General features: G+C 52.0%; 1 long non-coding RNA gene and 9 other non-coding genes across 10 annotated transcripts in view; all 10 read right to left on the bottom strand.

Moving 5' to 3' along the window:
• LOC137232892 (uncharacterized) overlaps nt 1-23,144 on the bottom strand; it is a 54,580-nt gene that overhangs the window by 8,513 nt on the left and 22,923 nt on the right. The window contains exons 4-15 of the long non-coding RNA XR_010947236.1: nt 20,099-20,167; nt 19,784-19,987; nt 12,600-12,735; nt 9,811-9,949; nt 9,467-9,714; nt 8,427-8,568; nt 7,870-8,010; nt 3,845-4,163; nt 2,785-2,926; nt 2,005-2,607; nt 1,816-1,924; nt 138-598 (exon numbers count right to left, since the gene is read on the bottom strand). This is a non-coding gene — a long non-coding RNA (uncharacterized lncRNA). The remainder of the gene's footprint in view (nt 1-137; nt 599-1,815; nt 1,925-2,004; nt 2,608-2,784; nt 2,927-3,844; nt 4,164-7,869; nt 8,011-8,426; nt 8,569-9,466; nt 9,715-9,810; nt 9,950-12,599; nt 12,736-19,783; nt 19,988-20,098; nt 20,168-23,144) is intronic.
• LOC137207583 (small nucleolar RNA SNORD116) lies at nt 159-248 on the bottom strand. The gene has a single exon (XR_010935164.1). It is a non-coding gene; the product is annotated as a small nucleolar RNA SNORD116 (small nucleolar RNA).
• On the bottom strand, nt 2,167-2,259 carry LOC137207489 (small nucleolar RNA SNORD116). Its single transcript, XR_010935118.1, has one exon. It is a non-coding gene; the product is annotated as a small nucleolar RNA SNORD116 (small nucleolar RNA).
• Nucleotides 5,029-5,120, bottom strand: LOC137207610 (small nucleolar RNA SNORD116). The gene has a single exon (XR_010935179.1). It is a non-coding gene; the product is annotated as a small nucleolar RNA SNORD116 (small nucleolar RNA).
• LOC137207606 (small nucleolar RNA SNORD116) lies at nt 7,901-7,993 on the bottom strand. The gene has a single exon (XR_010935178.1). It is a non-coding gene; the product is annotated as a small nucleolar RNA SNORD116 (small nucleolar RNA).
• Nucleotides 9,510-9,600, bottom strand: LOC137207620 (small nucleolar RNA SNORD116). The gene has a single exon (XR_010935184.1). It is a non-coding gene; the product is annotated as a small nucleolar RNA SNORD116 (small nucleolar RNA).
• Nucleotides 12,296-12,388, bottom strand: LOC137207589 (small nucleolar RNA SNORD116). The gene has a single exon (XR_010935172.1). It is a non-coding gene; the product is annotated as a small nucleolar RNA SNORD116 (small nucleolar RNA).
• On the bottom strand, nt 15,058-15,150 carry LOC137207486 (small nucleolar RNA SNORD116). The gene has a single exon (XR_010935117.1). It is a non-coding gene; the product is annotated as a small nucleolar RNA SNORD116 (small nucleolar RNA).
• LOC137207594 (small nucleolar RNA SNORD116) lies at nt 17,810-17,902 on the bottom strand. The gene has a single exon (XR_010935173.1). It is a non-coding gene; the product is annotated as a small nucleolar RNA SNORD116 (small nucleolar RNA).
• On the bottom strand, nt 19,725-19,817 carry LOC137207637 (small nucleolar RNA SNORD116). The gene has a single exon (XR_010935191.1). It is a non-coding gene; the product is annotated as a small nucleolar RNA SNORD116 (small nucleolar RNA).

Raw genomic sequence — 23,144 nt, 5'->3', positions numbered from 1 at the left:
GATGGCCCTCACTCCTAATGGTGCCCTACCCCCGAGACAGGAAATGTATTGGACCTCAGATTCTATGAAGAGACGGTAGAGTGTTCTCACTCATTTTGTTCAGATCTTCCAATTTGTTCAGATTATCTGTGCCTTACCACCGAGAGAGGAAACGTGCTGGACCTCAGTTTCGATGAGATGGTAGAGTGTTCTCACTCATTTTGTTCAGATTTTCCAAGGAATGCATACAAGGGTGTCATCATCGATCCAAACACATGCTGGGAAGCTGCAGAATGTAACTAGACAGGCCGCAGTACTCTGCAGAGGAGCCATGACCCTGGAGTACTGCAACAGCCTGGGGAATCCACAGTCTTCAGGCCACTCAGCAAAAGCAAAAATCAATCCACTCTTGCAGCCATTGGGCCCATCTGAGGAAAACCTAATGTCCAATGGCACATCTTAGTGTGAGTGAATGCCTACCATCCTGAGTTATCCAGAACCACGCTCGGTAACATGTGCCCGCCTCACTTTTTCCAGTTGTCCTTGGCACGTCCAGTCATCAGACCATATGAAAGTCTTCTTGTTTTTGCCGCCAGCCAGCCTTGCCGAGCAACTGCACCTGAGGAGTGGACACAAATCACCGAGGCTTCAGAAGTGGACCGGGGTCCTCAGAGAACATGATCCATGTGAATATTTACTTGGGCTTCAGCTCTGAACCTGCTTCCCAAGGACCTCTATCCCTTACCGAGTATTGATTTGTGTCTCACAGCATGTCTGCAGGAAGTTAGACACGTACACTGACCTGTGTGTGAGACGCTGTATGTGTGTATTCGTGACGTCGTCTGCGCACGAGGACGCGCTTGTGGGTTACTGTGTGTGCCCCTGAATACGCATCTTGCTCTCTGTGTGTCCCTGTGGCCCTCTGCAGAGGCTTCCAACAGTAAACACCAGAGTTTATACACAACACCCTGGTTGGATCCCCAACAGAAATGAGAAAGACCCCTGTCAGCTGCAGGAGGCCGCATGCGAACTTTGACCGACAGGAGCTGTTGCAATAGGCCACAGACTCCCGCTCTCCCATAGCCACGCTTCTGACCAAAGCACAAAGACTGGAAAACACCTGCCTCCAGGCAGTGGATGTCACATGTATGTGGACATGGAGATCCTGCCAGCTAATAGTCCACACCTAATGTGGACTTGGGGCCACAACCAGTGCTTCCAGAAGCAAGGGAGTCTCCGATGGGCAGGTAAACACCGACCTGCAGCTGGCTACAGGCAAGGGCAGCTTAGCATCACTCAAAGGGCTAACGAAACACAGTCCAAATGCCAATTCTCGCCAACTAGACCAAATCACGTAATGAGGACTCGTGGGAATGTCCATCACGGGAAATGGTGTATTGTACCAACCAGGACCCAGGCTGGAACCCCACGGGGGAACCTAGGTCATCTTCCCGAGCACGTCTTGCCAGCGCCCATCCGGCAGGTTTCACGGCCCTGAACCCAGAGGAAACGATAGAATACTTGACAGCCTCATCCTAAGTGACCTCCTCCTGCGCGCAGAGTGACTTGCCCTTACGTGAAGTCGCAGACACCTTGTGAACAGGGGGTCATTGTACTCCAAGGAACACAGAGTGCATACATGTCTGCTTTAATGACGCCGATCCCACCCCACGGATCATGGCACTTCTCCACTGCCACAGCGACACTACCGATAACCTCACACAGATCAAAGGCACTGTCCCCGAGAAAAACAGACAGATTGCCAACGGAAGACCTCTGCCACCCAAGGGGACCTGGAAGCTTCAAAGGGCACAGTGCCTGTCTGCGGCAGCGCACCCGGCATCGCAACAGTGCCCGCGTCGCTGTTCCGCCAACACACCACTCCAGGTAAATCTCTGGCCCTTCGAAAGTCCCTGCGTGCCTCACGGGCCGGACGCATCATGCCCTGTGGGAGAACAACTTTTCGCTTTGCACATTCCCAAACAAGGGAACAAAGTGGCCAAAGGGCATGTTCGCATAACTCACCTATCCTCAAGGAGAGCGGCACAGACGCCTCAGCATGTCTATCTTCTCTACATCCTGCAAGACACCCTTTGGGCGTCATTCCTCCGGCAATGGGATCACAAATCTACGCAGGTTACCTACCTCGCTCCTCACTGTCCGTACACCCGAGAGAGGAAACGTGCTGGACCTCAGACTCGATGAGGAGACGGTAGAGTGTTCTCACTCATTTTGTTCAGATTTTCCAAGGAATGCATACAAGGGTGTCATCATCGATCCAAGCACGTGCTGGGACGCAGCAGAACACATCCGGGCATGCATGCGGGTCTGCAGAGGAGCCATGACCTCGTAGTACTCCAAAACCCTGGGGAATCCACAGCCCTCAGGCCACTCTGCAAGGGCAACAGTCAATCTACTCTTGAAGCCACTGGGCCCGTCTGAGGAAAACCTAATATCCAGTGGCACATCTTAGGGTGGGTGAACGCCTACCTTCCTGAGTCATCCGGGACCATGCTTACCAACATGCCCCCACCTCACTTTTCCAGTTCTCCTGAGCACCTCCAGTCATCACACAATGCGAAAGTCTTCTTGCCTTTCCTGACGGCCACCCCTGCCCAGCAACTGCACCTGAGAAGTGGACATAAATCACGCAGGCTTCAGCATTGGACCGGGGTCCTCAGAGAACGGGATTCATGCGAATGTTTACCTGGGCTTGAGCCCGGACCCTGCTTCCCAAGGACCTCTACCCTTACTGAGAACTCAATGTTTGTCTGACAGCACGACTGCAGAAAGTTAGGCACGTACGTTGGCCGGTATGTGAGAGGGTCTATGTGTGTGTTCACGCGTGAGCGCGTGTGTGACCGTAACTGCGCACGAGGACGCGCTTCTGGGCTTCTTTGTGTTCCTCTGAATCTGCATCTTGGTCTCCGTGGGTCCCTGAGGCCCTCTGCAGAGACACCGAATCGTACAAGCCACAGTTTATACACAGCACGCTGCCTTTGGACACCGCCCCCCCGAATGAAGAAAGACCCCTTCAAGCTTCAAGAGGCTGAATGCGAACTCTGAAACGCGGAGGCTGTTGAAGGAGGCCGTGGATTCCCGCTCTCCCACAACCAAACCTTCTGACCAAAGCACAATGAGCTAACCAGACTTGCCTCCCGGCCGTGCGTGTGACATATATGTGGACCCGGAGAACCTGCCAGCTAGTAGCACATCTGATGTGCGCTTGGGGCCACTTCCAGCACTCCCGGAGGCAAGACAACCTCCGCTGGTCGGGCCGACCCTGACCTGCGGCAGGCTACAGGCAACATGCAGCCCGGCACCACTCGAGAGGTAACGAAATTTGGCCTATGTGCCTATTCTCGCCAACTAGGCCAAATCACTTTCTGTGGGCCCATAGGAATGCCCACCACAGGAAGTGGTGGGCTTCAGCAACCATGACCCAAGTTCAGACCCCACAGCCGAAACTAGGCTACCATCCCTGCCATGTTTCACCAGCAACCACCCAGGAGGGTTGGCGGCCCTGAACCCTGAGGAAACGCACAAATCCTTGCCAGCCTCGTCCTCCGTGGCCTCCTCCTGCCCACGGGGCAACTCGGCCCTACTGGAAGCCACAGACATAGTGCAAACAGGGAGACACTGTACACCTGCGATGACAGATCACAAGCATGTCCGCTTTGATGACACTGACCCTACCCCACGGATCCTGGCACTTCTCCACTGCCACAGCAACACTACCGAGAACCTCACAGAGATCAAAGGCACTGCCCTCGAGAACCACAGACAGATTGCCAACGGAAGACCTCTGCCACCCAAGGGGACCTGGAAGCTTCAAAGGGCACAGTGCCTGTCTGCGGCAGCGCACCCGGCATCGCAACAGTGCCCGTGTCGCTATTCCGCCAACAGACTGCTCCAGATAAATCTCTGGCTCTTCGAAAGTCCTGCGTGCCTCACGGGCCGGCCGCATCATGCCCTGTGGGAGAAAAACTTTTCGCTTTGCATATTCACAAACAAGGGAACAATGTGGCCAAAGGGCATATTCGCATAACTCACCTATCCTCAAGGAGAGCGGCACAGACTCCTCAGCATGTCTATCTTCTCTATGTCCTGCAAGACACCCTTTGGGCGTCATTCCTCCAGCAATGGGATCACAACTCTCCGCAGGTTACCTACCTCACCCCATCCTCTTGAACTGCCAAACCCATCCCCTTCATAGGCAGCTGATGCCAACCCACCACGGACAGGACACATCCTTGGGAAGCCGTGGCCAGCGCCTGCACCCCAATAATGACAGCTCATCCCACGACATCACACAGGACATGTCCTCATGATGCCTTACCTTCCTCTCCAGGAAACAGCCACCACGCAGGCTTAAATTAACCCCACTCCACGATGGCCCACTTTGTGCCAACACCTGTGCCAGGAGCTGCAATACAAGAGCTGACATGGGCCCTACCTAGGCCTAATCCATCAGCCCCTTCCGCCAAAGCCCAACCCCAGTCCACACCCACTCACTACTCCAGCCACACCGGGCACTCAAGAACTTCAAAGAGCCAAACCAAACTTCAGAGAGGGCCACAGGCCTGACCTGATGCTCCAGGCCCCAACCAGGGAAGCTTGCTCATTTTGGCTTCCAGAGCTAAACCCCAAAGCCTCATGCACAAAGCGTGATCCCGGCCAAAGCACACCTTCCCAAGCTGCAAGCTCACTGGGCCTACACCACCACACACTCCGACGCTGAAGACCAGCAGGAGAGCCTGCCCCCTCACAGTCCCTCAACGGTCTTTCAGCAGTGACCTGATATTCACACACGACCCAGCTTAGTGGCAGCCACAGTCGACCCTCAGACAGGAGCTCCTCCAAGTCTGGAGCCCTGAGTGGTGTTTGCATGCATGTCAACAGGGGACGCTGGCCCTCAGCATGTCTATGTTCTCTACATCCTGCAAGACACCCTTTAGCGGTCATTCCTCTGGCAATGGGATCACAACTCTACACAGGTTACCTACTTCTCTCCTCACTGTCCCATACGCCTGAGAGAGCAAATGTTGTGGACCTCAGATTCGATGAGGAGAAGGTAGAGTGTCTCACTCATTTTGTTCAGATTTTCCAAGGAATGCATACAAGGGTGTCATCATCGATCCAAGCACTGCTGAGACGATGCAGAACACAACCGGGAATGCCATGCAAGTCTGCACAGGAGCCATAACCTCGTAGTACTCCAAAACCCTGGGAAATCCACAGCCCTCAGGCCACTCTGCAAGAGCAACAGTCAATCTACTCTTGAAGCCACTGGGCCCGTCTGAGGAAAATCTAATATCCAGTGGCATATCTTAGGGTGGGTGAATGCCTACCTTCCTGAGTCATCCGGGCCATGCTTAGCAACCTGCCCCCACCTCACTTTTCCAGTTCTCAGCACCTCCCGTCATCACACAACGCGAAAGTCTTCTTGCCTTTCCATACGGCCACCCTTGCCCAGCAACTGCACCTCAGAAGTGGACATAAATCACGCAGGCTTCAGAATTGGACCAGGGACAACAGAGAACGTGATACATGTGAATGATTATCTGGGCCTGAGCCTGGACCCTGCTTCCCAAGGACCTCTACCCTTACCGAGAACTGAATGTTTGTCTGACAACACGACTGCAGAAAGTTAGGCACGTACGTTGGCCGGTATATGAGAGGGTCTATGTGTGTGTTGACGCGTGTGCATGTGTGTGACTGTAACTGCTCACGAGGACGCACTTCTGGGCTTCTTTGTGTTCCCCTGAATCTGCATCTTGGTCTCCGTGGGTCCCTGAGGCCCTCTACAGAGACAACGAACCGTAAAAGCCACAGTTGATACACAGCACCCTGGCTTTGGACACCGCACTCCCTGAACGGAGAAAGACCCTTCAAGCTTCAAGAGGGGGAAGGCGAATTCTGAAACCCAGGAGCTTTTGAAATAGGCCATGGATTCCTGCTCTCCCACAGCCAAGCCTTCTGACCAAAGCACAAAGACCTAACCAGACTTGCCTCCCGGCCGTGGGTGTGACATATACGTGGACCCGGAGATGCTCCCAGCTAGTAGCACATCTGATGTGCACTTGGGGCCACTTCCAGCACTCCCGGAGGCAGGAGAACCTCCGCTGGTCGGGCCGACCCTGACCTGCAGCACGCTACTGGCAAGATGCAGGCCGGCACCACTCAAGGGACTAACGAAATTCGGCCTATGTGCCAATTCTCGCCAACTAGGCGAAATCACTTTCCGTGAGACCATGGGACTGCCCACCACAGGAAGTGGTGGGCTTCAGCAACCATGACCACGGTTCGGACCCCACAGCCGAAGCTAGGCTACCATCCCTGCCATGTTTCGTCAGCACCCACCCAGCAGTGTTGGTTGCCCTGAACCCCGAGGAAACGCACAAACCCTGGACAGATTCTTCCTCAGTGCCCTCCTCCTGCCCACGGGGCAACTCGACCCTAGTGGAAGCCACAGACATCGTGCAAACAGGGGGACCCTGTACACCAGGGATTACAGACCGCAAGCATGTCCGCTTTGATGACACTGACCCTACCCCACGGATCCTAGCACTTCTCCACTGCCACAGCAACACTACCGAGAACCTCACAGAGATCAAAGGCACTGTCCCCGCGAACCACAGACAGATTGCCAATGGAAGACCTCTGCCACCCAAGGGGACCTGGAAGCTTCAAAGGGCACAGTGCCTGTCTGCGGCAGCGCACCCGGCATCGCAACAGTGCCCGCGTCGCTGTTCCGTCAACACACTGCTCCAGATAAATCTCTGGCTCTTAGAAAGTCCTGCGTGCCTCACGGGCCGGACGCATCATGCCCTGTGGGAGAAAAACTTTTCGCTTTGCACATTCCCAAACAAGGGAACAAAGTGGCCAAAGGGCATGTTCGCACAACTCACCTATCCTCAAGGAGAGCGGCACAGACGCCTCAGCATGTCTATCTGCTCTACGTCCTGCAAGACACCCTTTGGGCGTCATTCCTCCGGCAATGGGATCACAAATCTACGGAGATAACCTACCTCACCGCATCCTCATGAACTGCCAAAGCCATACCCTTCATAGGCAGCTTATTCCAACCCATCACGGACAGGACACATCCTTGGGAAGCCGTGGCCGGCGCCTGCACCCCAATAATGACAGCCCATCCCACGACATCACAGAGGACATGTCCTCATGATGCCTTACCTTCCTCTCCAGGAAACAGCCACCACACAGGCTTAAATGCACCACTCGGTGCTAACCCCATTCCACGATAGCCCACTTTGTGTCAACACCTGTGCCGGGAGCTGCAGTACAGGAGCTGACATGGGCCCTACCTAGGCCTAATCCACCAGTCCCCTTCCACCAAAGCCCAACCCCAGTCCACACCCACTCACTGCTCCAGCCACACCGGGAACTCTAGAACATCAAAGCTCCAAATCAAACGACAGAAAGGTCCACAGGCCTGGCCTCATACTCCAGGCCCCAACCGGGGAAGCTTGCTCGTTTTGGCTTCCAGAGCTAAACCCTGAAGCGGCGTGCACAAAGCGAGATCCCGGCCAAAACACACCTTTCCAAGCTGCAAGCTCACTGGGCCTATACCACCACACACTCCGACTCTGAAGACCAGCAGGAGAGCCTGACCTCTCACACTCCCTCAACGGTCTTTCAGCAGTGACCTGATATTCACAGACAACCCAGCTTAGAGGCAGACACAGTCAACCCTCAGAGAGGAGCCCCTCCAGGTCTAGAGCCCTGAGTGGTGTTTGCATGCATGTCAGCAGGGGACGCTGGCCCTCAGCATGTCTATCTTCTCTACGTCATGCAAGACACCCTTTGGTGTCATTCCTCAGGCAATGGGATCACAACTCTATGCAGGTTACCTACCTCGCTCCTCACAGTGCCCTACGCCCGAGAGAGGAAACGTGCTGGACCTCAGATTTGATGAGGAGATGGTAGAGTGTTCTCACTCATTTTGTTCAGATTTTCCAAGGAATGCACACAAGGGTGTCATCATCGATCTAAGCACGTGCTGGGACGCTGCAGAACACAAGCAGGCATGGCATGAGGGTCTGCAGAGGAGCCATGACATCGTAGTACTCCAAAAGCCGGGGATATCCACTGCCCTCAGGCCACTCTGCAAGAGCAACAGTCAAACTACTCTTGAAGCCACTGGGCAAGTCTGAGGAAAACATAATATCCACTGGCACAATTTTGGGTAGGTGAACGCCTACCATCCTGAGTCATCCAGGACCAAGCTTAGCAACCTGCCCCCACCTCACTTTTACAGTTCTCCTTAGCACCTCCAGTCATCAGACAACGCAAAGTCTTCTTGCCTTTCCTGACGGCCACTCTTGCCCTGCAACTTACTGAGGACTACCCTTACTACCCTTACTACCCTTACTGAGGACTCAATGTTTGTCTGAAAGCACGACTGCAGAAAGTTAGGCACGTACCTTGGCCGGTATGTGAGAGAGTCTATGTGTGTGTTCACGCGTGTGCACGTGTGTGACTGTCACTGCTCACGAGGATGCGCCTGTGGGCTTCTTTCTGTTCCTCTGAATCCGCATCTTGGTCTCCGTGTATCCCTGAGGCCCTCTGCAGAGACAACGAACCGTTAAAGCCACAGTTTATACACAGCGCACTAGCTTTGCACACTGCCCCCCCTGAATGGAGAAAGACCCCTTCAAGCTTCAAGAGGCTGAATGCCAACTCTGAAACCCAGGGTCTGCTGATATTGGCCACGGATTCCCGCTCTCCCACAGACAGCCCATCCCACGACATCACAGAGGACATGTCCTCATGATGCCTTACCTTCCTCTCCAGGAAACAGCCACCACGCAGGCTTAAATGCAGCACTCGGTGCTAACCCCACTCCACGATAGCCCACTTAGTGCCAACACCAGTGCCGGGAGGTGCAGTAGAGGAGCTGACATGGGCCCTACCTAGCCCTAATCCATCAGTCCCCTTCTGCCAAAGCCAAACCACAGTCCACACCCACTCACTATTCCAGCCGCACCGGGCACTCAAGAACTTCAAAGCCCCAACCCAAATGACAGGGAGGGCCACAGGCCTCACCTGATGCTCCAGGCCCCAACCAGGGAAGCTTGCTCGTTTTGGCTTCCAGAGCTAAACCCCGAAGCGGCGTGCACAAAGCGAGATCCCGGCCAAAACACACCTTTCCAAGCTGCAAGCTCACTGGGCCTACACCAGCACACACTCCGACGCTGAAGACCAGCAGGAGAGCATGCCCCCTCACATTCCCTCAACGGTCTTTCAGCAGTGACCTGATATTCACAGACGACGCAGCTTAGGGGCAGACACAGTCGACCCTCAGACAGAAGCCCCTCCAAGTCTGGAGCCCTGAGTGGTGTTTGCATGCATGTCAGCAGGGGACGCTGGCCCTCAGCATGTCTATCTTGTCTATGTCCTGCAAGACATCCTTTGGGCGTCATTCTTCCGGCAATGGGATCACAACTCTACGCAGGTTACCTACCTCGCTCCTCACTGTCCCCTACGCCTGAGAGAGGAAACGTGCTGGACCTCACTCGATGAGGAGACGGTACAGTGTTCTCACTCATTTTGTTCAGAATTTCCAAGGAATGCATACAGGGGTGTCATCATCCATCCAAGCACGTGCTGGGACGCAGCAGTACACATCCGGGCACGCCATGCAGGTCTGCAGAGGAGCCATGACCTCGTTGTACTCCAGAACCCTGGGGAATCCACAGCCCTCAGGCCACTCTGCAAAGCAACAGTCAATCTACTCTTGAAGCCACTGGGCCCGTCAGAGGAAAACCTAATACCCAAAGGCACATTTTAGGGTGGGTGAACGCCTACCTTCCCGTGTTAACCACATCTACGCTCGGAAACGTGGGCCTGCCTCACTTTTTCCAGTTCTCCTCAGCACCTCCAGTCGTCAGCCCACGCAAACGTCCTCTTGTCTTTGCTGACGGCCAGCCTTGTCAAGCAACTGCACCTGGGATGTGGACAGAAATCACGCAGGATTCAGAAGTGTACGGGGGTCCTTAGGGAACATGATTTATACGAACATATACCTGGGCTGCAGCCCTGAACCTGCTTCACAAGGACCTCTATCCCTTACCAAGAACTGAAAGTGTGTCTGACAGCATGACTGCAGGAAGTTAGGCATGTACGTTGGCCTTTGTGTGTGAGGGTGCATGTGTGTGTTCCTGCGTGTTCACGTGCGTGACTATGACTACGCATGATGATGTGCTTGTGGGTTTCTGTGTGGGCCTCTGAATCCCTGTACTGGTCTTTGTGTGTCCTTGAGGCCTTCTGCAGTGACACTGAATAGTAAATGTCGCAGTTTATACACAATACCCTGACTTTGGACCACCCCACTGAATGGAGAAATACCCCTGCCAGCTTCAAGAGGCCATATGCTAACTTTGACCATCTGACCACCAGAGGCTGTTGAAATAGGCCACCGACTCCCGCTATCCCTCAGCCATGCCTTCTCACCAAAGCACAAAGTGTCGAGGAGATCTGCCTCCCAGTCGTGAGTGTCACATCTACATGGACCTAGAGACCTTGCTAGCTACTAGCACATCTGATGTGCACTTGGGGTCATTCCCAGCGCTTTTGGAAGCAAGGGAACCTCCCATGGATGGCGTTGACAATGACCTGCAGCTGGCAGCAGACAAAATGCAACCCGGTACCTCTCAAGGGTCTAATGGACTTCAGCCCAAGTGCGACTTCTCGCCAACTAGGCCAAATCACTTTCCGTGGACCTGTGGGAATGCCCACCATGGCAAGAGGTGGTCTTCAGCAACCATGACCCAGGTTCAAACCCCACGGTTAAAACTAGGCCACCTTTCCAGCCACATCTCGGCCAGCTCCCCTCTGGCAGGATTCAGAGCCCTGAATCCCGAGTAAATGCTCAAACACTTGGCAACCTTGTCCTCACTGCCCTCCTCCTGCCCACATGGCGACTGGACCCTATTAGAAGCCAGAGATAACATGCGAACACGGGGACACTGTACACCAGGGAAAACAGACCACAAGCATTTCTGCTTTGATGACACTGAACCCACACCATGCATCCTGGCACTTCTCCACTGCCACAGCGAACTTCCGAGGACCTCACAGAGAAAAGCACTGTCCCCGAGGACCACAGACAAACTTCCAACGGAAGACCTCTGCCACATGAGGGGACCTGGAAGCCAGTAAGGGAAATGTGGCTGTCAAGGTCAGCGCACCTGGCATCACAACAGTGCGCCCATCTCTACCATGCCAACGGACTGTTTCAGATAAACCTCTGGCTGTTAGATAGGCCTCCGTACCTCATGGGCCGGCCGCGGCACGCCTTCCGGGAAAAACACTTTCGCTTTGCACATTCCCAAACTAGGGAACAAAGTGGCCAAAGGGCATGTTAGCATAACTCACCTACCCCCAGAAGGCCAGCACACACTCCTCAGCATATCGATCTTTTCTAGGTTACGCAAGACACCCTTTGGGAATCATTTCTCCGGCAACGGGATCACAAGTCCACACAGGTTACCTACCTCGTCGCATCCACATGAACCGCCAAAGCCATCCTCTCCATAGGCAGGTGATGCCAGCCCATCAAGTACATGACAAATCCTTGAGAAGCTGAGGCCAGAGCCTGCAACCCAATGATGACAGCCCATGCCACAACATCACATAGGACCTGTCCTTATCATGCCTTACCTTCCTGTCCAGACCATCAGCCACGACACAGGCTTAAATGCAGCACTCGGACCTCACCCCACTCCACGATGACCACGTGGCGAAAACACTGTGCCGGGAATTGCAATACAGGAGCTGACAAGCGCAACACCGAGGCCTAATCCATCAGCCCCCTTGCGCTGATGCCCAACGCCAGGCCCCACACACCCACTGCTCCAGCCTCACTGGCCACTCAAGAACTTCACCATGACAAACACAAAAACAGGGAGGGCCACAGGCCTGGCCTGAGGCTCCGGGCTCCAACCAGGGAAGCTTTCTCATTTTGGCTTCCAGAATCAACCCCCAAAGCGGCACGCACAAACCGTGACACTGGCCAAAACACACCTCCCAAGCTGCAAGCTCACTGCACCTACCTCAGCCCACACTCCGACTCTGAAGATCAGCAGGTGAGCCTGCCCCCTCACATTCCCTCAGCGGCCTTTCAGCAGGGACCTGGGATTCATAGACGACCCAGTTTATGTGCAGACACGGTCCACCCTCAGACAGAAACCCCTCCAATGCTGGAGTACTGGGTGGTATTTGCATGTATGTCAGGAGGGGATGATGACCCTCACTCCTCACTGTGCCCTAACCCCGAGAGAGGAAACGTGCTGGACCTCAGTTTCAATAAGGAGACTGTAGAGTGTTCTCACTCATTTTGTTCAGATTTTCCAAGGAATGCATACAAAGGTGTCATCATAGATCCGTATACATGCTGGGAAGCTGCAGAACATAACCGGGCAGGCCGTGGGGCTCTGGAGAGGAGACATTACCCTGGAGTACTCCAACAGCCTGGGAAATCCACAGTCCTCAGACCACTCAGCAAAAGCAAAAATCAATCCACTCTTGCAGCCATTGGGCCCGTCTGAGGAAAACCTAATATAGAATGGCACATCTTAGGGTGAGTGAATGCCTACCGTCCTGAGTTATCCACAGCCATGCTTAGCAGTATGCGCCCGCCTCACTTTTTCCAGTTTTCCTTAGCTCATCCAGTCATCAGAGTACGCGAAGGTCTTCTTTTTGCCAACAGCCAGCCTTGCCGAGCAACTACACCTGAGAAGTGGACAGAAATAACAGAGGCTTCAGAAGTGGACCGAGGTCCTCAGGGAACATGATCCATGAGAATATTTACCTGGGCTTCTGCTCTGACCCTGCTTCCCAAGGACCTCTATCCCTCACCGAGTATTGATTTGTGTCTCACAGCATGTCTGCAGGAAGTTAGGCACGTACATTGGCCAGGGTGTGAGACGCTGTATATGTGTATTCACGCGCGTGGGCATGTGTGACTGCGACTGCGCACGAGGATGCGATTGTGGTTTCCTGTGTGTGCCTCTGAAAACGCGTCTTGCTCTGTGTGTGTCCCTGTGGCCCTCTGCAGAGGCCTCCAATAGTTAATACCAGAGATTATACACAACACCCTGGTTGGACTCCCAACAGAAAGAAAGACCCCTGTGAGCTGCAAGAGCCTTATGAGAACTGTGACCCCCAGGAGCTGTAGAAATAGGCCACAGACTCCTGCTCTCGCATAGCCATGCGTTCTGACCAAAGCACGAACCTAGATGAGACCTGCCTTCCAGTTGTGGGTGTCACATGAGTGTGGACATGGACATCCTGCCAGCTAACAGCACATCTGATATGCAATTGGACCACTCCCAGTGCTTCCAGAAGCAAGGGAAACTCCTATGGGTGGGCTGAAACCGACCTGAAGATGGCTACAGGCAAGATGTAGTCTGGCACCACTCAATGGGCTAACGATATTTGGCCCAAAAGCCAATTCTCGCCAAATAGGACAAATCACATTCTGTGGACCCATGGGTATGCCCACCAAGGGAAGTGGTAGGATTAAGCAACCATAATCCAGGTTGGAACCCCACAGAAGAAACTAGACCATCTTCCCGGCCACGTCTTGCCAGCACCCAGCCGGCAGGTTTCTCGGCCCTGAAACTGGAGGAAACGCTCAAATTTTTGACAGCCTCGTCCTAAGTGCCCTCCTCCTGCCCGCAGGGCAACTCGACCTTACTTGAAGCCACACACATCATGCAAACACGGGGCCACTGTACACCAAGGAAGACAGACCACATACATGTCTGCTTTGATGACGCCGATCCCACCCCATGCATTCTGGCACTTCTCCACTGCCACAGCGACACTACCAAGGACCTTACAGAGATCAAAAGCACTGTCCCCGAGGACCACAAACAGACTTCCAACAGAAGACCTCTGCCACGTGAGGGGACCTGTAACTCTGAAAGGGCATAGTGCCTGTCCATGGCAGCGCACCTAGCATAGCAACAGTGTCCCCATCTCTGCCCCGCGTAAACCTCTGGATGTTCGAAAGGCCTGCATGACACACGGGCCGGCCGCATCATGCCCTCCGGGAGAAAAACTTTCACTTTGCACATTCCCAAACAAGGGACAAAGTGGCCAAAGGGCATGTTCGCATAACTCACCTATCCTCAAGAAGAGGGGCACAGACGCCTCAGCATTTCTATCTTCTCTAGGTCCCGCAAGACACCCTTTGGGAGTCATCCCTCCAGCAATGGAATCTCAACTCATCACAGGTTACCTACCTGACCGAATCCTCATGAAATGCCAAAGCCACCCCCTACATACACAGCTGATGCCAGCCCACCACAAACAGGACACATGCTTGGGAAGCCGTGGCCAGCATCTGCAACCCAATGATGACAGCCCATCCCATGACATCACAAAGGACATCTATCTCCTCATAATGCTTTACCTTCCTCTCCAGGCCAGCAGTCACCACGCAGGCTTAAATGCAGCACTCACTCCTAACCCCACTCCACGATGACCCACTTAGTGCAAACACTGTGCCAGAAGCTGCAGTAGAGGAGCTGACATGGGCACCACCGAGGCCTAATCCATCAGCCCCCTTCCACCAACGTCCAACCCCAGCCCACACCCACCCACTGCTGCAGCCCCACCGGGCACTCAAGAACCTCAACGCGCCAAACTCAAGAACATGGAGGGCCACACAGGCCTGGCCTGAGGCTCCATGCTCCAATCAGGGAAGCTTGCACATTTTGGCTTCCAGAATTAACCACCGAAGCAGCGTGCACAAAGCGTGATCCCGGCCAAAGCACACCTTTCCAAGCTGCAAGCTCACTGGGCCTACACCTGCACACAATCCAACTCTAAAGACCATCACGAGAGCCTTCCCACTCGCATTCCCTCAACGGTCTTCTAGCAGCGACCTGATATTCATACATGACCCAGCTTACGGACAGACACAGTTGAACCTCAGACAGTAGCCCCTTCAATTCTGGAGCCCTGGGTGGTGTTTGCATGCATGTCAGTTGGGGACACTGGCCCTCACTCCTCACTGTCTGAAACACCCGAGAGAGGAAACGTGCTGGACCTCAGATTCGATAAGGAGACGGTAGAGTGTTCTCACTCATTTTGTTCAGATTTTCCAAGGAATGCATACAAGGGTGTCATCATCGATCCAAGCACGTGCTGGGACGCAGCAGAACACATCCGGGCATGCCATGCAGGTCTGCAGAGGAGCTATGACCTCGTAGTACTCCACAACCCAGGGGAATCCACGGCCCTCAGGCCACTCTGCAAGAGCAACAGTCAATCTACTCTTGAAGCCACTGGGCCCGTCAGAGGAAAACCTAATATCCGATGACACATGTTGTGGTGGTTGAATGCCTACCATCCTGAAATATCCACCTCAATGCTCAGAAACGTGGGCCCGCCTCACTTTTTCCAGTTCTCCTCAGCACCTCCAGTCGTCAGCCCACGCAAACGTCCTCTTGTCTTTGCTGACGGCCAGCCTTGCCAAGCAACTGCACCTGAGATGTGGACGGAAATCACGCAGGATTCAGAAGTGAACCTGGGTCCTGAGAAAACGTGATTTATGGGAACATTTACCTGGGCTGGAGCCCTGAACCTGCTTCACAAGGACCTCTATCCCTTACCAAGAACTGAAAGTGTGTCTGACAGCATGACTGCAGGAAGTTAGGCACGTACGTTGGCCGTTGTGTGTGAGGGTGCACGTGTATATTCCTGCGTGTACGCGTGCATGACTATGACTACGCACGATGATGCGCTTGTGGGTTTCTGTGCCAGCCTCTGCATCCCTGTCCTGGTCTTTGTGTGTCCTTGAGGCCCTCTGCAGTGACACTGAATAGTAAAAGTCACAGGTTATACACAGTACCCTGGCTTTGGACCACCCCACTGAATGGAGAAACACTCCTACCAGCTTCAAGTAGCCACATGAGAACTTTGACCCCCAGAGGCTGTTGAAATAGGCCACCGACTCCCGCTATCCCACAGCCATGCCTTCTGACCAAAGCCCAAAGACTCGAGGAGATCTGTCTCACAGCCTGCTAGCTACTAGCACATCTGATGTGCACTTGGGGTCACTCCCAGCGCTTTTGGAAGCAAGGGAACTTCCCATGGATGGCGTTGACAATGACCTGCAGCTGGCTATAGGCAAGATGCAACCCGGCACCTCTCAAAGGTCTAATGGACTTCAGCCCAAGTGTGACTTCTCGCCAACTAGGCCAAATCACTTTCCGTGGACCTGTGGGAATGCCCACCACGGCAAGAGGTGGTCTTCAGCAACCATGACCCAGGTTCAAACCCCACAGCAGAAACTAGGCCACCTTTCCAGCCACGTCTCGGCCAGCTCCCCCTCGGCAGGATTCAGAGCCCTGAATCCCGAGGAAATGCTCAAACACTCAGCAACCTTGGCCCCACTGCCCTCCTCCTGCCCACACGGCAACTCGACCCTACTGGAAGCCACAGATAACATGCGAACACGGGGACACTATACACGAGGGAAGACAAACCACAAGCATGTCTGCTTTGATGATGCCAAACCCACACCATGCATCCTGGCACTTCTCCACTGCCATAGTGATACTACCGAGGACCTCACAGAGATCAAAAGCACTGTCCCCGAGGACCACAGACAAACTTCCAACGGAAGACCTCTGCCACGAGAGGGGACCTGGAAGCCAGTAAGGGAAATGTGGCTGTCAAGGTCAGCGCACCTGGCATCACAACAGTGCGCCCATCTCTACCATGCCAACGGACTGCTTCGGATAAACCTCTGGCTGTTAGATAGGCCTCCGTACTTCATGGGCCGGCCGCGTCACGCCTTCCGGGAAAAACACTTTCGCTTTGCACATTCCCAAACTAGGGAACAAAGTGGCCAAAGGGCATGTTAGCATAACTCACCTACCCCCAGAAGGCCAGCACACACTCCTCAGCATATCGATCTTTTCTAGGTTACGCAAGACACCCTTTGGGAATCATTTCTCTGGCAACGGGATCACAAGTCCACACAGGTTACCTACCTCGTCGCATCCACATGAACCGCCAAAGCCATCCTCTCCATAGGCAGGTGATGCCAGCCCATCAAGTACATGACAAATCCTTGAGAAGCTGAGGCCAGAGCCTGCAACCCAATGATGACAGCCCATGCCACAACATCACATAGGACCTGTCCTTATCATGCCTTACCTTCCTGTCCAGACCATCAGCCACGACACAGGCTTAAATGCAGCACTCGGACCTCACCCCACTCCACGATGACCACGTGGCGAAAACACTGTGCCGGGAATTGCAATACAGGAGCTGACAAGCGCAACACCGAGGCCTAATCCATCAGCCCCCTTGCGCTGATGCCCAACGCCAGGCCCCACACACCCACTGCTCCAGCCTCACTGGCCACTCAAGAACTTCACCATGACAAACACAAAAACAGGGAGGGCCACAGGCCTGGCCTGAGGCTCCGGGCTCCAACCAGGGAAGCTTTCTCATTTTGGCTTCCAGAATCAACCCCCAAAGCGGCACGCACAAACCGTGACACTGGCCAAAACACACCTCCCAAGCTGCAAGCTCACTGCACCTACCTCAGCCCACACTCCGACTCTGAAGATCAGCAGGTGAGCCTGCCCCCTCACATTCCCTCAGCGGCCTTTCAGCAGGGACCTGGGATTCATAGACGACCCAGTTTATGTGCAGACACGGTCCACCCTCAGACAGAAACCCCTCCAATGCTGGAGCCCTAGGTGGTATTTGCATGCATGTCAGGAGGGGACGATGGCCCTTACTCCTAACTGTGCCCTACCCCCGAGAGAGGAAACGTGCTGGACCTCAGTATCGATGAGGAGATGGTAGAGTGTTCTCACTCATTTTGTTCAGATTTTCCAAGAAATGCATACAAGGGTGTCATCATCGATCCAAGCACATGCTGGGAAGCTGCAGAATATAACTGGGCAGGCTGCGAGGCTCTGTAGAGCAGCCATGACCCTGGTGTACTCCAAAACCCTGGGGAATCCACAGTCCTCAGGCCACTCAGCAAGAGCAACAGTCAATCCACTCTTGCAGCCACTGGGCCCATCTGAGGAAATCCTAATATCCAATGCACATCTTAGGGTGGGTGAATGCCTACCTTCCTGAGTTATCCACGGCCACGCTCACCAACACGCACCCGCCTCACTTTTTCGAGTTCTCCTTAGCACCTCCAGTCATCAGACCAGAGAGGTGGACAGAAATCACTCAGGCTTCAGAATTGGACTGGGGTCCTCAGAGAACATTATTCATGTGAACATTTACCGGGGCGTGGTCCTGGAAACTCCTTCCCAAGGACCTCTATCCCTTACGGAGGACTGATTGCGTGTCTGACAGCACGACTGTAGAAGTTAGGCACTTACATTAGCCGGTGTGTTTGAGGGTGTATGTGTGTGTTTGCACGTGTATGCACGTGTATGCACGAGGATGCGCTTGTGGGTTTCTATGTGTTCCTCTGAATCCGCGTCTTGGTCTCTGTGTGTCCCTGTTGCCCTCTGCAGAGAACCTGAACAGTAAAAGCCACAGCTTATACACAGCGCCCTGGCTTTGGACCCCCCCACTAAATGGAGAAAACCCCTGTTAGCCTCAAGAGGCCGCATGTGAACTTTGACCCCCAGGGGCTGTTGAAATTGGCCATGGATCCCGCTCTCCCACAGCCACGCCTTGTGACCATAGCACAAAGACTCGACGAGATCTGCCTCCCGGCTGTGGGTGTGACATCTACGTGGACCTGGAGACCCTGCCAGCTAGTAGCACATCTGATGTGCACTTGGGGCCACTCCCAGTGCTTTTGGAAGCAAGGGAACCTCCCATTGATGGTGCCAACTCTGACGTGCAGCTGGCTATAGGCAAGATGCAGCCCGGCACCTCTCTAGGGGCTAATGGACTTCAGCCCAAGTGCTACTTCTTGTCATCTAGGGCAAATCACTTTCCATGGACCTGTGGGAATGCCCACCATGGGAAGTGGTGGGCTTCAGCAACCATGACCCAGGTTCGAACCCCACAGCAGAAGCTAGGTTACCTTTCCAGCCACGTCCCGGCCAGCTTCTAGCCGGCAGGGTTTGGAGCCCTGAATCCGAGGAAACGTTCAAACACTCAACAGCCTCATCCTCAGTGCCCTCCTCCTGCTCACAAGGCGACTCGACCCTACTGGAAGCCACAGACATCATGCGAACATGGGGACACTGTACACCAGGGAAGACAGACTGCAAGCATGTCTGATTTGACGACGCTGACCCCATCCCATGCATTCTGGCACTTCTCCACTGCCACAGCGACACTAACAAGGACCTCACAGAGATCAAAGGCACTGTCCCCGAGGACCACAGACAGACTTCCAGTGGAAGACCTCTGCCACGCAAGGGGAGCTGGAACCCTGCAAGGGCACAGTGAATACACCCCCCGAAGTGCCACGCCCAAAGTGGGAACCTGGCCAAAACACACCTCTCCAAGCCGCGAGCTCACTGGGCCTAGATCTGCACACACTCCTTCTCCTAAGACCAGCAGGAGAGCCTGCCATCTCACAATCCCTCACTGGCCTTTCACCAAGGACCTGGGATCATAGACTACCCAGCTACTGTGCAGACATAGTCGACCCTCAGACAGGATCCCCTCCAATGCTGGCACCCTGAGTGGTGTTTGCATGCGTGTCAGCAAGGGAACGTTGGCCCTCACTCCTAACTGTCCCCTACCCCCAAGGGAGGCAACGTGCTGGACCTCAGTTTCGATGAGGAGATGGTAGAGCATTCTCACTTATTTTGTTCAGATTTACCAAGGAATGCATACGAGGGAGTCATCATCCATCCGAGCACGTGCTGGGGCACTGCAGAATCCAACTGTGAGGCCGGGTGGCTCTGAAGAGGATCCAATGACCCCGGAGTACTCCAACAGCCTGGGGAATCCACAGCTCCCAGGCCACTCAGCAAGAAGAAGAGTGAATCCACGCTTGCAGTCACTGGGTCCATCCAAGGAAACCCTAATATCCAATAGCACACCTTGGGGTGGGGGGATGTCTATGGCCCTGAGAGATCCATGGCCAGGTTCAGCACCCTGGGACCATCCCACTTCTTTCGTGTCTCCCTCATACCTCCAGTCATCATATCACGCGAAGGTGTTCTTGTCTTAGCGGACGGCCAGCCTTGCTTGGCAACTCCACCTGAGAAGTGGACAGAAATCACACATGAGCTTCAGAATTGGATCCGGGTCCTCACAGAAGAAGATTCATGCCAATGTTTACCTGGTGGTAAGCCCTGCACCTGCTTCCAACTACCTCTTTCCCTTAGGGAGGACTGAATGCGTGTCTGATGGCAGGAGTGTAGGACATTAGTCACTTACGTTTGCCTGTATGTGTTTGTTCATTTGTATTTTTGTGTTTGTAGTGAAATGGCATTCCTTCTACACATCACCGTGGCCTGTGCCTTGTGAAATGCAAAGAATTCCCATGCACACTATGATTTGTGCTTCATGCCAGGATCTGCCGCCTAAGTCAAAATCTTCACATTTTTTCAAATCTTCTTATTTTTCATTTTTCATACTTTTTATCCTATGTCATATTCTCCCATGAAAAGGTATCACTGCCCTTCCCAACACATAATTTGTACCTCTCACCTGATATGTTCATGGACTTTTAAAAACCCTTCAGCAATGTCCCTCACAGAGTTCCTTTTTAAAAATATTATCTTTTTTTTGCCAACAAACACATGAAAGGATGCTCAACAGCGCTAATCAATAGAGAAATGCAAATCAAAACTACAATGAGATATCATCTCACACCAGTCAGAATGGCCATCATCAAAAAATTTATAAACAGCAAATGATGGCGAGGGTGTGGAGAAAAGAGAACCCTCCTGCACTGTTGGTGGGAATGTAAATTGATACAGCCACTATGGAGAACAGTATGGAGGTTCCTTAAAAAACTACAAATAGAACTACCATACGACCCAGCAATCCCACTGCTGGGCATACACCATGAGAAAACCATAATTCAAAAAGAGTCATGTACCAAAATTTTCATTGCAGCTCTATTTACAATAGCCAGGACATGGAAGCAACCTAAGTGTCCATTGACAGATGAATGGATAAAGAAGATGTGGCACATATACACAATGGAATATTACTCAGCCATAAAAAGAAATGAAATTGAGTTATTTGTAGTGAGGTGGATGGACCTAGAGTCTGTCATACAGAGTGAAGTAAGTCAGAAAGAGAAAAACAAATATTGTATGCTAATACATATATATTGAATCTAAAAAAAAATGGTTCTGAAGAAGCTAGGGGCAGGACAGGAATAAAGACACAGACATGGACAATGTACTTGAGGACGGGGGAGGGGTAATGGCAAGCTGGGATGAAGTGAGAGAGTGGCATGGACATATATACACTACCAAATGTAAAATAGATAGCTTGTGGGAAGCAGCCACATAGCACAGGGAGATCAGCTCAGTGCTTTGTGACCACCTACAGGGGTGGGATAGGGAGGGTGGGAAGGAGACGCAAGAGGGAGGAGATATGGGGGTATATGTATAGCTGATTCACTTTGTTATAGAGCAGAAACTAACACACCATTGTAAACCAATTATACTCCAATAAAGATGTTAAAAAAATATATTATCTTTTTTTCTAAACATAACACCTTTGTGGAAAATATCTCCAATATTATGTGATCTTTTTCACATGTTTTAAAAAGATTATCCATAGACCTGTTTTTTATTATGAATCACCATATGTTATGCAACATATTTTATATTCCATTTCATGTTATTACAAAAGGTAAACTACCCTATTCACAGAAGGCAAAAAGAACAATAGCAATAAAATATCTTTTTCTCAAAAAGTTAAATGAAAAATTTACATACATTTTTCTTTACCAGTATTACTGTATTTTGTGATATAAGGATTTAATTTTACAGATAAACTGTAACCAGCAGAATCACAGGGGGTGATTTTCAAATTATATTTTTGGTAAAATCTTTCCTCCTGTACCATATAATCAGCTCTTTCAACTGAAGAAGAAAAGAAATAACTCCATTAAAATTGTTAAAATTATTTTAATAGACACTTCTCAAGTGAAGATACACAAGTGATTATAATCCTTCAAGATATGATGAACTTCATTAGTGACTGGTAAAATCAAAAGTGAAATGAGAATGACAGCACCAAATCTGACACATGAGGAACTCCAACACCTGTCCCTTCATAAACAATAACGAAAAAGTGGTAAATGCTTGCACTATCAACTTTTTTGGAAATCTGCAAATTCACCAAGTAATAGCTGTCACTAGGCAATCTCTTAATCAAGAAACATAGTTCAATTTCTAAAATCCAGAAACTTTGGGCTGTTTAACTGACTCTAATCTCATGTCTTATTCCCCAACTCAGTGATATTATTGAGAATAACACTCCACATTCCTGGTTCTTGTAGTGGAAAGAGTCGGACTAACCTCATATCCAAAGAATTGTAATTTCTTTTAATTTATGATTTATGTTGGCTCCCTAAAACACTGGTTCAAAGACTTGCTTTTCTTTCTCCTAATTCAGAAGTCACTCAATGCTAGCAGCTAGATTGGTGGTAATTTGCATTGTTTGTCGCTGCTGCCTAATGCAACGGATTACAGTTGTAACAGAAAATAAATTAAACCAATACCTTATGAGGAAAGTTCAGGAATGAATTTTTTGTGTTTTTGAAGTAATGGCTATCAGGTGATTCCATGTGTTCCTCATAATCTATAAGGGCAGCACAGATGTAGAGTTATGTGCCTATTCAGGGAAAACTTGAGAAGGCCTAAGGTCTCCTCTGTGAGTGAACTTGAGGCTCTTAACAAGCAAAAATTGAGGCTAAGGGAAAGCTTAAAATGCCTGGCTAAGTGTTAAAGGCATATACTAACATACACAGAGAGACTTCTGAAACGCAGGGAAATTTTTTGTCTTCAGGATTTCTAAGGAAATCTTTGTCCAATTTTTAGCTGACCACAAATCTAATGAAGCAGTCTTCAGTGAACACATACCACAAACAACTTCAACAACAAAAAGCAACAACAGACAAACAGGGAAGGCACATCTGATTTCCAGAGTTGCCGCATTATGATATTCATAATGTCCAATTTTCAACATAAAAGTAATGGGCATTCAAGGAA

This window comes from Pseudorca crassidens, chromosome 1, assembly GCF_039906515.1.
Source record: "Pseudorca crassidens isolate mPseCra1 chromosome 1, mPseCra1.hap1, whole genome shotgun sequence".
In the NCBI taxonomy this organism is placed as follows: Eukaryota; Metazoa; Chordata; class Mammalia; order Artiodactyla; family Delphinidae; genus Pseudorca; species Pseudorca crassidens.
Note: the sequence above shows the minus strand (reverse complement) of the source record. Positions and strands in the feature narration are given on the sequence as shown.